Below are 17,546 nucleotides of genomic sequence, written 5' to 3'. Positions count from 1 at the left end.
GATTTATTAACAGTACATGACATATATAGTAAAACTGTACAATGGCGATGGATACAGTAGGCGTGACAAGTGAAAAGAATAAGATAAGAACACATGTGCGTAGCAGAAAGGCGTGTACAAGGGTGTGCACGGAGGCGTGTGCTGGAAACGTCACAGAAAGTGTCATAAGTGGGTGGGTGCGTAGAGGATTCTGTAGAGTCAGCTGAAACCTATGACCTGGGTGCGCGCGCAATAGGTATGACGTGTGATTGACGTGGAACTAGAGAAACTGGGGGCTTTGACTTTAGCACTAGTAGAAGAGACAGAAGTCTGGCATGTCAGATCGACCTGTTCCTATAACATATCCGATATCTTGTATTTGGGGAATGTTTAATCTGAAGTAAAAGGTCTCTTGGGCAGAGGCTATTCTATACTGAATGCATATGTGTCTAAGTGCAATGCACGGGGCCATGGGCCTACCATGGTAACGGGAGCAATGAATTACATGAAGGAGACAGGAAGGCTTGGCCCTTTGCTCTGCAGCCGGGAATATGTTTACCTATATCACTAGACTGGAATGTGTTTTCGAGGAGGCTGGCTGATAACATGAAGGCAAAATACTGTTTTGGCAGGCAGGCCAGGCCGAGCCAGGCACCGCTTCGCTTGGCAGGAAGTAAGGCAGAGGTCAGGGATGCATCTTCATGCTGCAGCTTTCAGAGGCAGAGACAGAAGTGGTTCGAGGGCAGAAATCAGGGCCTAGCTCGGCAGAGCCAGGAAAAACGTGAAAGTGCACCATGTAAAGACATTGGCAAGGCATATTTAGGAACTGAATTATCGATCCATTCATGGTGCATCTGATAGAGGACATGTTAACGTTGGACGCAAATGTATTTGCGTCTTCAGATTTGGTTGTGGAGGGAAGTTACATGTACTTTGAACTCGTACATGGAGACGTTGGGGTACACGTTAGGGGACATACTTGACCATAAAAATTTCAATTACCTCATTCCCTCCTTGGCCCCTACGTGCCCATCAAGATATATCTATTTTCATGAGACCATCTATCTGTTCATATAACATCATCTGTTCTTCTTTCTTTATTCGGGAATGGGAACGTGAACTTGAGCGGGGAACACAAGCCGTGGCGCACAAGCCGCAAATCGCTGGCCCACATTGTAAACATAGACAACAACTGAATACTATGGCCAATATAATTCCTAGGAATGACAGTAGCTTCCATCCCCAGGCTGATATTACACTCCAGAGCCAACCGGACCAAGTCCAGGAGCCTGGATTCTGGTGTATCTGATGAGCTATTTCATGAAGCCTGGTGATAGCTTTGTATACTGATGGCGCGTTATTAGGAATAAACACGCAACAACTGGATCCGATGACTCTACAAGCTCCGCCCCTATCGGCCAGGATGACGTCAAGGACAAGGCGGTTCTGAAGAACAACAAGTCTCATAGCAGACTGCTCCTCTGTTAAGTTGCCCAGAGCAGAAGTAGTCTCATTCACTACTGCTTCGAGGATTCTTGTTAATTTGCGTATCAGTTTACTATTTGAGACAGTGCCTAGATAAGGAAAGAATCCTTTATTGAAATCTGTATATTGTTCCCATGTGGTTTCAGTCTGATCAACTATTGGGAGACCTCTCTTGTGTCTAACGAGATCGAGGCGGGAATTCCTGTGATAGTCAGATGGGGCTAGAAAAACTGGTGGCAATAGGAATGCAATAAAACAAGTACCATCCCAATCTAGAGGTAAACGTACATAAACTGTCTGACCACAAATAAAATAGGAATGTCGGGAAGCTTTGAATGTAGACTTGCCTTTATCACTGAATTCGACCACAGTAGTACAGTCACTGTGACCTAGATGTACTGAACCATTCTTTCTGGCGCACAATAAACCTTTTGCTGGTAGAACTGATATAGATGGCAAGTCTGGACTAGTCTCGGACTGAACATTTAGAATCATGAGGTTAAGTGTAAAATTGCCTAATCCATACACTTCATTTTCTAGATCGGTCCCTGTCATTTGTGGAAGACCTTCCTCGTTTGGGAAACATGCTTTGTTCATAACTGTGTTCAGATTTCCCCATATCCAATTGCCTTGGGAAACTCTGGATTCAGTGTCTAAAGAGGATATTAAACTAAACCATGCACCACAGGAACCATTATGTGTAAACGGGTAAGGAAAGAGGGGCAGAGCTCCCTTGTAGTTCTGATAGGGAGGGAGTCGGCCACATATCCAACAATTAGTAGCATTGTTGATCTGGTGGGAATGGTGTAACATACGAATGAAAGTATTATTGCGCAGCGCAAGTCGATAAGACAATTCATGTGGAGGCAGAGCACTAAACGTGTGCTCTGCAGTGTCATTAGAAAAAGAATGTGCAATAGGAAAGTACATATGTAACATCCAACTTATGATAATAATCGTAAGACTCAGAAAAAACATAATAAGTAACGTGCAGATGCAACGGCTTCGGAGATTTTTACAATATTTTCGTTTCTTGATCTCCTGTCTATCTCTCTGTCTATTGGGGTCTATCTTATACATGTCAGGAACCTGTCTAACCGCTTCACCCGAGGGGGACTTAAACAATTAAACTGTCTGACTTACTAGACCTCAATTTCAATCTGTACTCCTGCTGAGGAGTTGTCTCTAACAGGGGGAGTGTAGTATCAGTGTCTGGAATGCGGCAGTCCTGGGAAACAGCCTTTGGCGGAAGTCCATCAATTTTTTGACGTGGCTCGAATGCAGCCAGCCTTTTCTTCCTTCTAGTTTCACTGCGGTCCTTGTGGTCAACAAAATGATCTTCTGCTCTTTCCAGCGGGGCTCCAGGGGGCTTGCTCGGTCAAAATTGCGGACTACGACGACATCTCCTGGGACCAGTTCATGCGGTTTCACCTCGGTGTTGTCTGGGAAGGCTGCCGCGACCTGTGAACGACATGATAGTAGTGCAGACATCAAGGAGGCAAGGTAATCTGTCAGCATAGTACTGTCAACATCCGTTATTTTACGTGGCATAGGCGTCCCCCACATATTAGGAGGCCTACCAAAGACCACCTCATACGGGGATAGCCCTGTCCTAGAATGAGCTACCATTCGCATATAAAAGAGGGCAACCGGTAAAGCTACCATCCAATCTATACCTTTCTCTTTACACACTTTGGCAAGACGGGTTTTCAGAGTCTGGTTGTGTCTCTCTACGAGACCTGCTGCCTCGGGATGTCGAACACAGTGGAACTTCCATTGATAGCCTAACAGAAGTGAAACCTGCTTCATGAGTTCGGACGAGAATGGCTGACCGTTATCTGAATACACGACACGGGGCAAACCGTACCGAGGGAAGAATTCACGAACCAACTGCTTGGCAGTGGTCGGGGCAGTGTAATCTGGGATGGGATATGCTTCTGTCCATCTGGATAGGGCACATACAACTACGAGGACATACTTGTATCCTCGGCATCTGTCCATCTGGATATAATCCATCTGGAGGATTTCAAAAGGATGGTCGGGAGGATGAAATCCACCTCGTTCCACGGAAATACCTTTTCCTGGATTGAACTGACAACAGATCATGCAGGTACGCACTTTCTGTTTTGCTGCTGCTCGTAAATGTTTGTTGAACCAGAGGTTCTGTAGACTGTCTAACATGGCTTTCTCTCCTAAATGTGCTGGACTATGTGCTGTGTTGATGATAACTTGAACCATAGAGTCGGGGAGAAACCATGTGGTCTTTCCCTTCGTCATCCATCCCTGTTCTGTCTGGATCCCTCCTTGTTCAGTCCATTTCTTGATTTCGTCTGGAGTAGCATGTGACTGTATGTCGATTACATCTTGTGTGGGATCCCTAACTGTCATGCAATGTGTCAGTGAGGTTACGTCAGTCTTTGTCATATCAGTCGTATGGGTATGAGTCTGAGCTGTATGTTTCGCTGTTCGATCTGCCAGGTCGTTACCCTGGGAAATAGTGTCTGTGACTTTGGTATGTGCTTTACACTTCATGATGGCTATTGCTGTAGGCAAATGTATTGCTTCCAACAGAGCTTGAATGAGGGGACCATGCTGGATCTTGGCTCCGTGAGAGGTCAAGAAACCTCTTTCTTGCCAGAGGACACCGAAGTCGTGTACGACTCCAAATGCATAACGTGAATCTGTGTATATGTTTACTTTATGGTTCTTGGCTCGTATACAGGCTTGGGTCAGAGCAATGAGCTCTGCTGCTTGAGCTGAAAGGGTGTCAATGCGATGTGTTTCTATGACTTCAGTTTCAGTGGTCACTGCATATGCGGCCACTAACTCTCCTGTACTTGTTCTCATACGTGAACCATCCACATAAAGTGTTAGGTCTGGATTGGGTAATGCAACATCTGTCAAGTCTTGTCTGGGCTTCGTAATTGTGTTAATGACATCCACGCAATCATGTGGAGAAGGATCTGTTGTGCTTGATGGTAAAAGTGTAGCAGGATTTAGTGTATTGCAGCGTCTGATCTCTATGTGTGGTTGAAATAATGTCAATTCATAACCTGTCAGTCGTGCTATATAATTGTGTTAATGACATCCACGCAATCATGTGGAGTAGGATCTGTTGTGCTTGATGGTAAAAGTGTAGCAGGATTTAGTGTATTGCAGCGTCTGATCTCTATGTGTGGTTGAAATAATGTCAATTCATAACCTGTCAGTCGTGCTATAGTCAAGTGCTGAGTCTGTGTTCTATTTAGAAGAACTTCCACAGAGTGTGGAACCTGTACTGTCAATTGATGTCCCAATACAATGGAATCACTTTGTCTGATTGCTAGAGCTGTTGCTGCAACTGATTTTAAGCACGTAGGCAAGGCCTGGGCTACTGGATCCAATGTACTCGAAAAATAAGCACACGGTCTGTGTTTGTCTGCTTGAATCTGAGTGAGGACCGATAACGCTGTGCCATCGCGTTCTGTGACAAAAAGTGTAAAAGGTTTGCTGTAACATGGTGTTGCTAGAACAGGTGCTTGACATAAGGCTTTCTTTAATTCGTCAAAAGCTTGTGTATGTTCCTGAGTCCAAGGGAGGACAGTCGAAGACGCTGCCTCTTGTGTTGTCAACTGTATGAGTGGTTTAGCTAGAAATGCATATTGGGGAATCCATTGTCTGCAATAAGAAGTGAGTCCAATAAAGGCTCGTACTTCCTTCTGTGTCTTGGGTTGTCGAAGATGTGCAATTAACTGGATACGATCAGGTGTCAGCTGCCTACCCCACTTGGACAGCAAGTGCCCAAGGTACACCACTTGCTGGGCACAGAATTGTAGCTTCGAAGGAGACACCTTGTGTCCCCTGTCTGCCAAAAAATACAAGACTGTCAGTGATGCATGTTCACCTTCTTGTTCACTTCGGGCGGTGATCAATAGGTCATCGACGTACTGGAATAGGGCAGTGTTAGTAGGCATGTGAATACTGTCAAGTTGTCGTTTCAATGCTTGGCTGTAGATGCTGGGGCTTTCTGTGAATCCTTGAGGGGCGCGTGCAAATTTGAAGCTACGGCCATTTAAACAGAATCCGAAAAGGTACTGGCTTTCCGGATCAATGGGGACACTAAAGAAGGCGTTCTTAAGATCGATTACAGTGAAGAACGTCGCTTCCGAATCAATAGCTGTCAATAGTGCCGAAATGTCTGGAACCACTGGATACTGTGGTACAATACATTTATTCAATTCTCGCAGATCGATCACTAACCGATAGACCGGAGGTGAAGTCGGATCAGTGCGTTTAAGAATCGGAATGATAGGGGAATTACAAACATTGGAGTCGGTTTCTACAACCACTCCTTGTGCAATGAGCTTGTCAATGATTTTCAGCAAAGCCACTACAGCATCAGGTGGTAACTTGTATTGTCGGATTCGTGGTAGTACAACTCCTGGCTTGAGTGTGACACGGTATGGTGTAATGTGCATACAACCTACATCAGTGGGGCCTTGTGCCCATAAATGTGCAGGAACATTCTGTAACCTGGGATCAAAATCTCTCAATACATAATGACCCTTAAAATCACGAAGGAACAGCCTTACTCCTTCCGGAGAACAACAAATTACAGCTCCTAGAGCTTTCAGTGTTTTAATACCAAGCAAGTTTTCTGGACATGATTTCGTGAGCAACAAATCTGTAGTACGGGATAATGGACCAACTGCAATGGGAACTGGTTTCGATACTTCATTAACAATAGGCTTTCCTGAAAATCCAAGGGAAACATTCTGTGAGCCTGAGAGGGGTGCCCCTGGAACCTCGTCATGACTGATGGTAGTTCTGCTTGCCCCTGTGTCAATCAAAAACTTTCTATCCTTTCCTAATACCTGACTATGTACATAAGGACCCTCTTGATCTACAGGAACCTCAATAAGAGGCAAGCCAACCTCCCTCTCTAGGCTGTTTCATGTGTACTGCTGATAATCGGGGTAGTCAGACTGTGCATACTGGTACATCTGCTGTGTGACATGTTGTGTTGCGGCAATGGGCTGGGGCTGTGGTACCGCTACGGTCTGTTGTGGAATCTGCATAGGCTGCACATTCTGCGGAATATGTTGCTGGACCTGATCCTGTCTAGGTGGACGCGGTCTCTCTTTCGTCTTACCTGTAGCTATATTGTGTTTCAGAACTGCACAATCGTTTACATAGTGACCTGGTTGTTTACAATAGTTGCATGTCCCTTTAACAGGAACTGCCGTATTATTGGACTGTGTCGTACCCCTTTTCTGACCATCAGCTGGAACTGACTGAGCAACTAGCACTTTCATTTTGGTATCTTTCATACGTCTTTGTTCGTGATCATGTTCCTCCCTGATTCTGTTCTGGTGGTACTGTAACATTTGTAACATTTGGGAAGGCGTATTTGCTTGCCATGTACTCTCAACTTTCAATACACGGTTCTTAACCTGGGGTAAGGAATTCTCGACTAATTTGGTCACAAATAGGTGTGGGTAAGACTCGCTACTTGTTTTCAGGCCACTATTAATAATAAAACATTTCTCGAATCTAGAATAAAAATCACTAGTGTCTTCGTCGTGTTTCTGTTTACAGGCTGAGATTGCATCCCAGTCCTCCTTTTTAGTTGTCAACAATCTTGGCAAAACCTGTACTAATAATCCTGGTAATGCTTTAGTTTTCTCCCCAAGACCTAAACCTGGGGTTCGGCCGGTTTCTTCGTTTTCTAATTCAGTCCAATTAATCTTTTTATCTCCCACCTCCCATTCTTTTTCTTTGAGTTTCTCGTAAATACCGGCAGGCAATAATACTTTCAATATTTTCATAATATCGGGATATGTGTAATCTCCCATGAGTAACATGTCTTTTATTTCACGGTGAAACCCTGCTGGATCTTTATCATGACTCGGCACTATTTTCTTCATTTCCAATAATTCCATTTTAGTTATGGGCGTGTATACGAACACGCGTTGAAGCTCACCCCCTGGAGTTGACTGGACGGGGTGGACTTCTCGTAAAGGGTTCTGTCTGTCTAGGTGAAAAGGATAGCTTACTGGGGGTGGAACAGGAACAAAATGTGGAGTCAAAAATGTTCTGTATCTATGACGTTGTTCGAGAATAACATTAATCAAATCAGTACCTAGGCCTCTCCATCTGTTCAGGAGTAATTCATCTAATACATTGTATAAGGGACCTGGATCAGAATGCTTACTTTCATATAGCATAATGATATGCTGGATCATGTACATACCAACTAAACGTTGTTCAGTCGGGGTAAGACTCAAAAATGTTTGCGCTACTGAATTATCTTTATATACGCTGTCATTATCGGCCCACTGTACTGTAGACCGTGCTAGTTCTTGTTCACGCATTGTACTAAGTTCATTGTAACCTATTCTATCTTTCAGGATTTTATCAGTGGCTTGGAATAAGTGTTCAAGAGAACATTTTTCTGGTATGGGGGGAAGAAAACGTCTTTTATTTTCTAGACGTATCGGTCTGTCAAAAGGCCTATCAGAGGAACACTGTTTAGGGAGTTTTGCTCTACCTACGTACGCTATTGTACCTTGACTCGCTGCTGGGTTCTCTGGTTCTTCCTCCTCTGAGGAATCTTTTTCGTCTGACTCGGGTGTCCTATCAGCTTTCCGTCGGGTATGTATTGCCACTATTTCTTTACGGATTTTTCTGGACATGGCATCTATACAATTCTGTTTATCATGTTTACAATCTGCAATATTCTGACTCCATTTTGTCAATCCCCCCATCTCTTCTTGAGAAAAACCTGGCCGATCTTGTTCCCTTATCAAACAATTAATCAGAAATCGCAATATTAACCCTTGAGTCTCAGCATTCTGATATGCCATGGCCTCACGAACACTTTCTGGACCCTCCCCCGTTCGAATGAAGTGATATATTTTATCTAGATGGGCTGGCATTTCTGGTAATGTCATCAAATAATCTGTAACACGTCTTAGACGTAATGATGCTAACATCATGTCCCCTTGCTTGCCAGGTACGGGATCATATCTACAATCTCCAATTGCTTGTTTAAGTTTTTCAGATGTGCTCGCTTTAGGTGTACGCTGCATTGCTAATTCTCTGATTGTCAATCGATGTAATTGTGGCGGGGTGTGGGGGTGACCTCCTACGGCACCTCCCGAAACGGAAGCGTGAGCATAGCCTGACTGTGTGGCAGGTATATGTAATGGGGTTGGACCCTGAATTGCATCTGAAAAAGGATTAAGAGAACCAGTAGCAGGGGGAACAGTAGCAGGGGGGCCGGTAGGGGATGTGACAACAGGCACGGGTTGTTGGTGACGTGGAGGGGTCGTGGCTTGAGCAACCGGAGCAGGCTGCTGTGCATTATTAACAGGTGGTACGGGCACATTAGTATAAGCTGGAGCTATGCCATCTAAATAGGAAGAAAGGAAAATGTCTGCTGCGGTCTGTTTGTGACGGACTTTAGTCGGAACCAATGGTGGCGGCAGATCACTTGGCATTTCCGGGGTCGCCTTGGGCAGGCCCTCGGCCAGAACTGGATACAGTCCTGTAATAAGGGCATTTCTCTGTCTGTCATGTTGTTCTATTCTGACACAATTCTATGGCATCTTTCTGTGATTGTCTGGCTTTCTTTTTCCACAACGCTTCTTCTACTCTCATGATGCACTCGGCATCCCATGTCCCTGTAACGGGCCATCTATGTTTCTCTTCCAGGTCCTTTGTATAGTCCACCCATAAATCTAAGTACAGTATGGCGTCTAAGCCATGCTTGTGGTACATAAAATGTCCTGGAGTGTCCCTAGGTGGGACGGGAACTGCTTCTTCGAGTATCCCTTTCCTAGTTCCTATCTGTCGTAATTTCGAAAACAAAGGCATTGCTACCTCTACCTGGACGCAAACACGATAAACACAGTAAAGAAAATGCAAACAATCATTCATACCACGACATTAAACACATTGAAACATTTCGAACAGATACTGTCTAGTACATTCTTAAACAAAATACTGTAAACCTCGAATACTAGAAGACCAGAATACTGAATCACTGTAATTCGGAATTACTAGATTACTAGATGCACTGCTAAACAGTACAGATACACTGCTAAAACAGTGCAGACCGGATCTGTGTACCCAGACCCGTCTTGACCGGATACAAATTAATGCACCCGTCTTGATGCGTCCCCAGCAACGGTACTCACCGGGAAGCACGGAACGGAAGGCCTCGGAATCTTGACTAGACTGGACTGCTACGACGTCTGGTTACTGCTGCGCACTACGCATGCGCCTCGACGCTTCGAACAGGTGGGCCTCTAGACACCTCGGACACTGCTCTCTCGGCTGGGCTCTGGTCGGGATCCTCCGCACTCCTCACCGCCTCGTCTGGATGCTGAACCGCAGTCTTCGTCTCCACCGTGGGCCTGAGGGAGATACAGGAAAACCTGCAGATGCGCATAGGAGTCCGTCACGACTGTGGTAGGGGGCAAGGCCTGCGACGCATCGCCGGCGCGTGGGGTGGGGGAGGGGTCCCTGTTCGGGCGCCAAATTATGTGGTAAATATAATTTACCATACTATTTTTCAGTATAATTACTGACAGGTAAAAGAATAGCTCAATCAAATGAGAGGCAGAGTCCGTGGTATCTGAGTCATACGGGCTTTAATCGGGATGGCTCGAGCCATGGAAATCAGTTCCATCAATACAAGGGTTCGGGGGTATATGCAATGATGGCAAAAAGATGTCAACGATTTATTAACAGTACATGACATATATAGTAAAACTGTACAATGGCGATGGATACAGTAGGCGTGACAAGTGAAAAGAATAAGATAAGAACACATGTGCGTAGCAGAAAGGTGTGTACAAGGGTGTGCACGGAGGCGTGTGCTGGAAACGTCACAGAAAGTGTCATAAGTGGGTGGGTGCGTAGAGGATTCTGTAGAGTCAGCTGAAACCTATGACCTGGGTGCGCGCGCAATAGGTATGACGTGTGATTGACGTGGACCTAGAGAAACTGGGGCCTTTGACTTTAGCACTAGTAGAAGAGACAGAAGTCTGGCATGTCAGATCGACCTGCTCCTATAACATATCCGATATCTTGTATTTGGGGAATGTTTAATCTGAAGTAAAAGGTCTCTTGGGCAGAGGCTATTCTATACTGAATGCATATGTGTCTAAGTGCAATGCACGGGGCCATGGGCCTACCATGGTAACGGGAGCAATGAATTACATGAAGGAGACAGGAAGGCTTGGCCCTTTGCTCTGCAGCCGGGAATATGTTTACCTATATCACTAGACTGGAATGTGTTTTCGAGGAGGCTGGCTGATAACATGAAGGCAAAATACTGTTTTGGCAGGCAGGCCAGGCCGAGCCAGGCACCGCTTCGCTTGGCAGGAAGTAAGGCAGAGGTCAGGGATGCATCTTCATGCTGCAGCTTTCAGAGGCAGAGACAGAAGTGGTTCGAGGGCAGAAATCAGGGCCTAGCTCGGCAGAGCCAGGAAAAACGTGAAAGTGCACCATGTAAAGACGTTGGCAAGGCATATTTAGGAACTGAATTATCGATCCATTCATGGTGCATCTGATAGAGGACATGTTAACATTGGACGCAAATGTATTTGCGTCTTCAGATTTGGTTGTGAAGGGAAGTTACATGTACTTTGAACTCGTACATGGAGACGTTGGGGTACACGTTAGGGGACATACTTGACCATAAAAATTTCAATTACCTCAATTCAGTGGCTGTGTAAAATTACCAAATTGAAACAATTTTTACACACAAATACTTTTTAAAAAATGAATAAATATGTTAAAATCATACATCATTTAAAGTATTGTTATCAAAATTCCTTTTTTTTAAATCACGTCACTGATTTTAAAAAGAACCATCCATGTGATCCTCCGCAGCATTACATACATTGCCAGTGCAAAATTACAACGATTACTGCAGATCTTTTGGATAAAGTTATTTAAATTCAGCTGTTATGCCACTGATAGTCAAAATCTACACTCATTTTGGCTTGATAGGTTATACTGCCCATGTGGGCCCAAACCATACTTGTAATCTTCTGCAGCATTACATACATTGCCAGTGCAAAATGATAACGATTACTGCAGACCATTTGAATAAAGTTATTTAAATTTAACGTTTTAGCCCCTGATAGTCCAAATCTCCACTCCTTTTGGCTTAATAGGTTATATATATTTGCTTGCCATCTAAATCCTGAGCAGTGAACTTCATCTGCACCTAAAGAAAGAAGAAAAGAAGGATAGTTATTGGTTTGAGTATGCACTGTAAGAAATGACATAAGTCAAGAAATTTCACTAGAGAGAAGCAAGCTACAGTATAATTCAGGTATTGGACAGTGTGTATGAACAAGTAAATGATGTTATAGAGTCTTTAGAAAAGAGTTACTGAGTAGTGTGTTTGTAATTACAGGTGTTAGCTGACCAGTCAGAAGAGCACCAGAGTTATCACCACAGTAGCAGGGTCCCTATCTTTCCATTCCCCTTTTCCCCCTCCCCGCTGTGTGCAAATAAGCATTTAGTACACATTGGGGTAAGGGAGTTGGGGAAATATCATCTTGCCGTCACTTCAGCCCTTCTGCTCCAGTGGAGGCACAAGTTCAGGTACCGTTCCGACACGTGGCAGCTAGCCTATCACCGAGGACCAGGCGGGCCTACGAGGGGGCTTTTAGCGCCTACTGCAATTTCCTGGGAGAAGAATGGGAGGGGGCATGGCTTGAGTCATCGCTGGGGGTTTCATTCCTGAGGGAATTGAGGGATGGGGACGCTCCGTGGCATGTGCAAGGTGCCACATGGTGGCGGTGTCCTTTTTTGCAAAAATGCAAGGTAAACACGATCCCACCAGCACTTTCGTAGTGCAGAGAGTGCTGAGGGGGTGGTAGCGTTTGCAAGGACCCCAGCCAGGTGCCCAATTAGCATTTGCATCTTGTCTGCGATATTGGTGGTTTTGGAACAGGTGTGTAGATCCTGTGGGGAAGTTCTTCTCTTTAAGCAGCTATTACCCAGGCTTTCTAAGGCGCGTTCAGAGTGGGGGAATCGGTGACAAGGAATAATCAAGATTGGCACGGGGGCTTCAACCTAGTCATGTGAGTATGAAGGCGGGCTCGTTGTTCCTATTCATCCCTAGGTCAAAGACTGACCAGAACAGCAGGGGAGCCCAAATTATACTACAAAAGACACAAGGGAGCATCTGCTGTCCCATTAGCAATCTCAAAGTTTTCCTAACATAAAGACCGGCTGGCGCGGGGGTCCACTACTAATCCATGATGATGGGACTCCGCTTACTAAATTTCAGTTTAGCAGAATTCTGTGTTTAGCTCTCAGGGCAGCTGGATTAGACCCATCAAAATTTGGTACACACTCTTTTAGGATCGGGCCACCACCGAGGCCACGGCCAGAGACCTGTCGGGGCGTGCAGTTCAGAGAATTGGTTGGTGGTCTTCAGGCTGTTACAAGCATTATGTGCGACTGCACATGCTTTGAAGGCTGCTGTGTTAATGATAGTTTTCTGTTTTTGGTTTTGCAGTTTCCATGTCCTGTGCTGCAGGAAGGAAGCTCCCACGGTTCACTGGTCGATGGAATCTCGCGCAACCCAGATACTCGCTTGGGGGCAAAAGGAAGTAGAAGGCTGGATAGTTGGTCATTCATATGTGAACAGGTTGAGGCAATATTTCTTTGCCGGCAATTAAGCACATTGGGCCCGTCGATCCAGTTTCAGTGTTTCTTTGCATGGGGTTTGAGTTTGGGGCAATTGAGGGGTATATTGGAGATTTTGCTTGATAGGACTCACATGCCCCCGGCAGCAGTAATTTTACATTTGTGAGCAACAACCTGGTGCTCCTAGGTAGAAAAGGTGTGGTGGAGGCGGTGATCACGAGATTGGTTGGTTGGCAAGGAAATGCCCGCAGGCTGTGTAGGCTTGGTCCCACATCATCCCCAGGTTCCAATGGCGAGGGGGGGGGTGAGTCGGTATGGGCATTGAACCACTCACTGAACATATAAAGAAGCGGATTGATTAATTGTTTTTTATCCCCAAAACTACAGACTATCTCGTAGGGGTGCATAAAAGGGGAGAGGTTTTTTCTACAGGATGGTGTTCATCTCTCAAAAATGGGTAACTGATTTTTCTGGAAAACTTACTAGCCTGGTTGGAGGGGGCAGGGATCAGGGCATGACCTTGGAATGTGAGGGATGGGCAGATAGTCGGTCAACTATGCTGGCCTGTGGAGGTAAGGTCATGATTGGTGGGCATTTTTTAGGGTCCTTAGTAGGCATCACCATTGTCAATGAGGACACCTGGGGGGACAGTGATCTCTCATGGAACTCCAGGGGGCGGTTACAGCTGGTAGGCTGGAAGGCAAGGGGGAGGGGAAGTTCAGTTTCTGGGAGGCTTTTGGGCCAAGCCCCGCACAAGTGCATGGATGCAAAAGCTGGCATCACAGCACAGCAACCTTGGAGATAATATTGAGGGCGTAGGGGTTGCCCGGGGGATATAACCTTCTGGGGAATGGGGCCTCCTGTGCAAGGTCACTCCAGTAGGAGGGTGGGACCTAGCACGTTGTTGGACCAGTCATGACCTTCCCCGTAGGCTTATTAATTCGAGATATGCAGGAAAGTAATAATGTATATCATTTAGTTTATGTCAGAAATGGCTTTGAATTAGAGAACATGTTAAGGCTAGCCATCGGAAATGATGTACATATTAATGAATATGAATTTTGGTGTACTGATGTAGTGGATTGATGGACGGTTGTTTTCTGCATATTGCAAATGTTGTAAATATGACATTTTTAATCAGCTTTGTTATGTTTGAATAAAATACGGCCGGGGTTTTACAACTCCTAATCCAAGACATTGTGTTGATGTGCATTTTATGCCTGGGGGAGAGTGGAGGGGTTGGGACCCCAGAGGGAGGCAAGTGTCTAGAGGGACTGGCATTTATGGAGAAGGACTCAGCAATACCTGGACATTTGAAGCCCGCAACTCAGGGCTTCATGCTACAGGGATTGGTGTGGCAGAGAAAGACCACGATGGGACCAAAAGCTAAAATTGCCACAAAACCAAGTCTGCCTTTGGCTCTCTGAACCTCAGTGAACCGCGTTCCCTGCGACAAAGGGTGGTGGGTTGAGTCGAGCCGCTCCATTGATCTGTGCCCGGTGAGTTGAGGCTAAGTGGAGCCGCTCCTCAGGCTTGGCGATGATAGAAATTCAGCCCATGCATCTCCAGCTCTCCTACCGCTGTAATGCTCCACCGAAAAGGTGGAGGCCAGGTGCAGTTGAACCTATATAGCCCTATTCATCACAGTGGTGGTGAGTGGAAGTGATGCGTAAGTCACACAACCCTTTATTTCCTGTCACCCTTTTCCTTTCCAAGTGACAGGAACTACCCAGTGGGAAGAGGTGGTTCCTACAGCTGGAGATGGTGGGTGCATCGAGTGAGCGGAAAAGGACCCAGATCATGATTGTCTTGTGTCGTAATGCATGCCCCTCCAAGGGCGTTGTGTTCTGTTCAATATTTGACTATCAGAGATGTCTTTAGGATCCCAGCTGGAAACAACAGCGGAAGAAACAGACCCAAAAATCATTGGCAAAGCCAATAGATCTTGTCTATGTTAGAACTATTAGCGTGGTCAATGTGTTTTTAGCCATGTTGTACACTTGTGTGGCTGCTGCTCAGCGTGGCTCAAAGTTGTTGCCGTAGAGGAGATTGGGGTGGAGTGGCATTGAGTGGAATGGCAAAGAGTAGAGTAAAGTGTCTTAGAGTGGAGTGGCATACAGCATAAGGTATTGGAGTGCATAGAGTAGAGTTGCATAGAGTGGCGAAGAGTAGAGTATAATGGTGTTGAGTGTATTAGCGTAGAGTTTTTCAGAGTATATTATTGTGGAGGTCAGTAGAGTGCAGCAGCATAGAATTCAGCTGTAAACAATTCAGCATCATAGAATGCAGTGGCATAGATTAGAGTGTTGCATAGTAGAGTGCAGAGGCATATTGTGCAGTTGTGCAGAGTGCAGTGGTGAAGAGTAGAGTGGCGTAGAGTACAGAGTATAGTAGAGTAGCATTGAGTGCAGTGGCGTAGAGTGGTGTAGAGTAGAGTGGCGTAGAGTGGTGCTGAGTAGAATATATTGGCTTACAGTGCAATGGTGGAGAGAGCAGTGGCATAAAATTCAGCAGCATACAATGCATTGTTGTAGAATACAGTGGTGTAGATTAGAACATCGCATAGTAGAGTGAAGTGGCATAGAGAGCAGTAGCGTGGAGTGGAGTGGTGCAGAGTGGAGTTTAGTGCAGTGGCGCTGAATACAGTACCATATAGTGGTGTAAAGTGGAGTGGTGCAGAGTAGAGTGAAGTGGCGTGGAGCGGTGCAGAGTAGAGTGGAGTATGCATGGTGTGGTAGCACACTGCCATTACAGACAACACATTTGGAACTGAAATGACCACTGCATTTGCACAAACATGCAGTTTTACTAATAAAATTATACAGCGCGCAAATGTTAATGTCTGGAAATGACATCACTGGTGTATTGATTTGTTTTGATCATAGTAAAGAATTTGCTTCCAACATACTTCAGAATTAACCAAAAATATGCTTCAGTAGTACTTTCCTAATTCTGATTCATACTAAAATACTTGCACAGTTAATAAAAATATTGTTGTATGCTAGAAGAAAACCTTTCCTACCTCCATTGTCTAGCAAGTTTGCCCGTAAATCCTCTCTCTTTGAAGGCAGAGAAAGAAAAGTAAACACTAAGCTCCCTCAGAACACAAAGCCTGACATTTGACCTCTGCCTTTGAATAGATGGCAAATGTGTCAAGATAAGATCAAGATGTACAGGACTGTTTAAAGAAAGGAGCACATGTGGGAGAATACAAGGAGCGGTAGCTTGAAAAGGCTGCTTCAATCAGCGACGGGATCCAACCCTCATGTGATATGCCTCTCATTATCAACATGTGGAAAAACTGAGGGCCTTGCTAGAGAGGATGCTGATTACAAAGTCTCACAATGCATCCTCTTTCACATTACTGCCTATGCACTGAGATGATTTCATATGGTTAGGTTTCTGATTTTCCCTGAAAGTCCTTTTATAAACAGCTCATGCATATTGTTTGTGCCATGTTTGTGACTACTTCACGCACGTCAGTTCCTTTCTTGAATGGGTGTTCAGAAGCGTTTCTGAGTCAAGACAAATTATTCACTGCCTGTAGGAAAGTGGGTATCTGTTTCAGCCTGACCCCTAATGCACTTTGACTTGATGTGCCCTGGGTCTCTGCCAATAAGGTTCCAGGGGCCTGTGTTCTTTCCCAAGCCTGTTCCTTTGTACCCACAATTGGCACAACTCTAGTCACAGGCAAGCCCTTTTTAAAAGGTACCATGGCACGACGGGCACTGTGACAAGGAAAGGCTAAGGGCTGCAGCACCTATTGTGCCACCCTTAGAGGCCCTGTACCTTCACAACCACACACTGCCATTGCAGGCTGCGTGTTTTGGTGCAGCGAAAAGTACAGGGTCAACATGGCAAAATGCTTGTGTGCCATGCCTGCAACCCACTGCCTGGGACCTAGGTAAGTCACCACTCTAGCAGGACACACTAGCCCCCAGGTGAGGGTACAGTTGCATGAACACTGTACCCCTACAGTGTCTATGTCACTCTTTAGACATTGTAAATGCAGTAAAGCCATAAATATTATATGGTCTGAGAGTTGGTGATTCCACAGCTCCATAATGGCTTTACTGAAACCTGGGAAGTTTAATAGCAAACTTCACAGCACATTAAATCCACACTGATGCCAGTGTGTGATTTAGTGTAAAATGCACTCAGAGGGCATCTTCGAGATGCTCCCTGAAAAAAGACCAGCCCTGATGTGGTTCCTAAATGGCTGTCCACCATTTGCCCACCATTTTCTACCACCAGACAGGTTTCTGGACCCCCGGATAGTAGGTCTCCACTCTCTGGGTCCACAAACATAGCCCATCCTGGGCAGAGGTAACATGCCTTCTTCCCCAGGATGGGCTGGGTCCACGAGGGGGGAAGCTTCAAAGTCCTGCCACCTTTGTAAGCTGTCCCTGCCTTTGCTGCCCCCA

Source organism: Lissotriton vulgaris, chromosome 11 (assembly GCF_964263255.1).
Source record: "Lissotriton vulgaris chromosome 11, aLisVul1.2, whole genome shotgun sequence".
Taxonomy (NCBI): domain Eukaryota; kingdom Metazoa; phylum Chordata; class Amphibia; order Caudata; family Salamandridae; genus Lissotriton; species Lissotriton vulgaris.
This window is presented reverse-complemented; position numbering follows the sequence as displayed.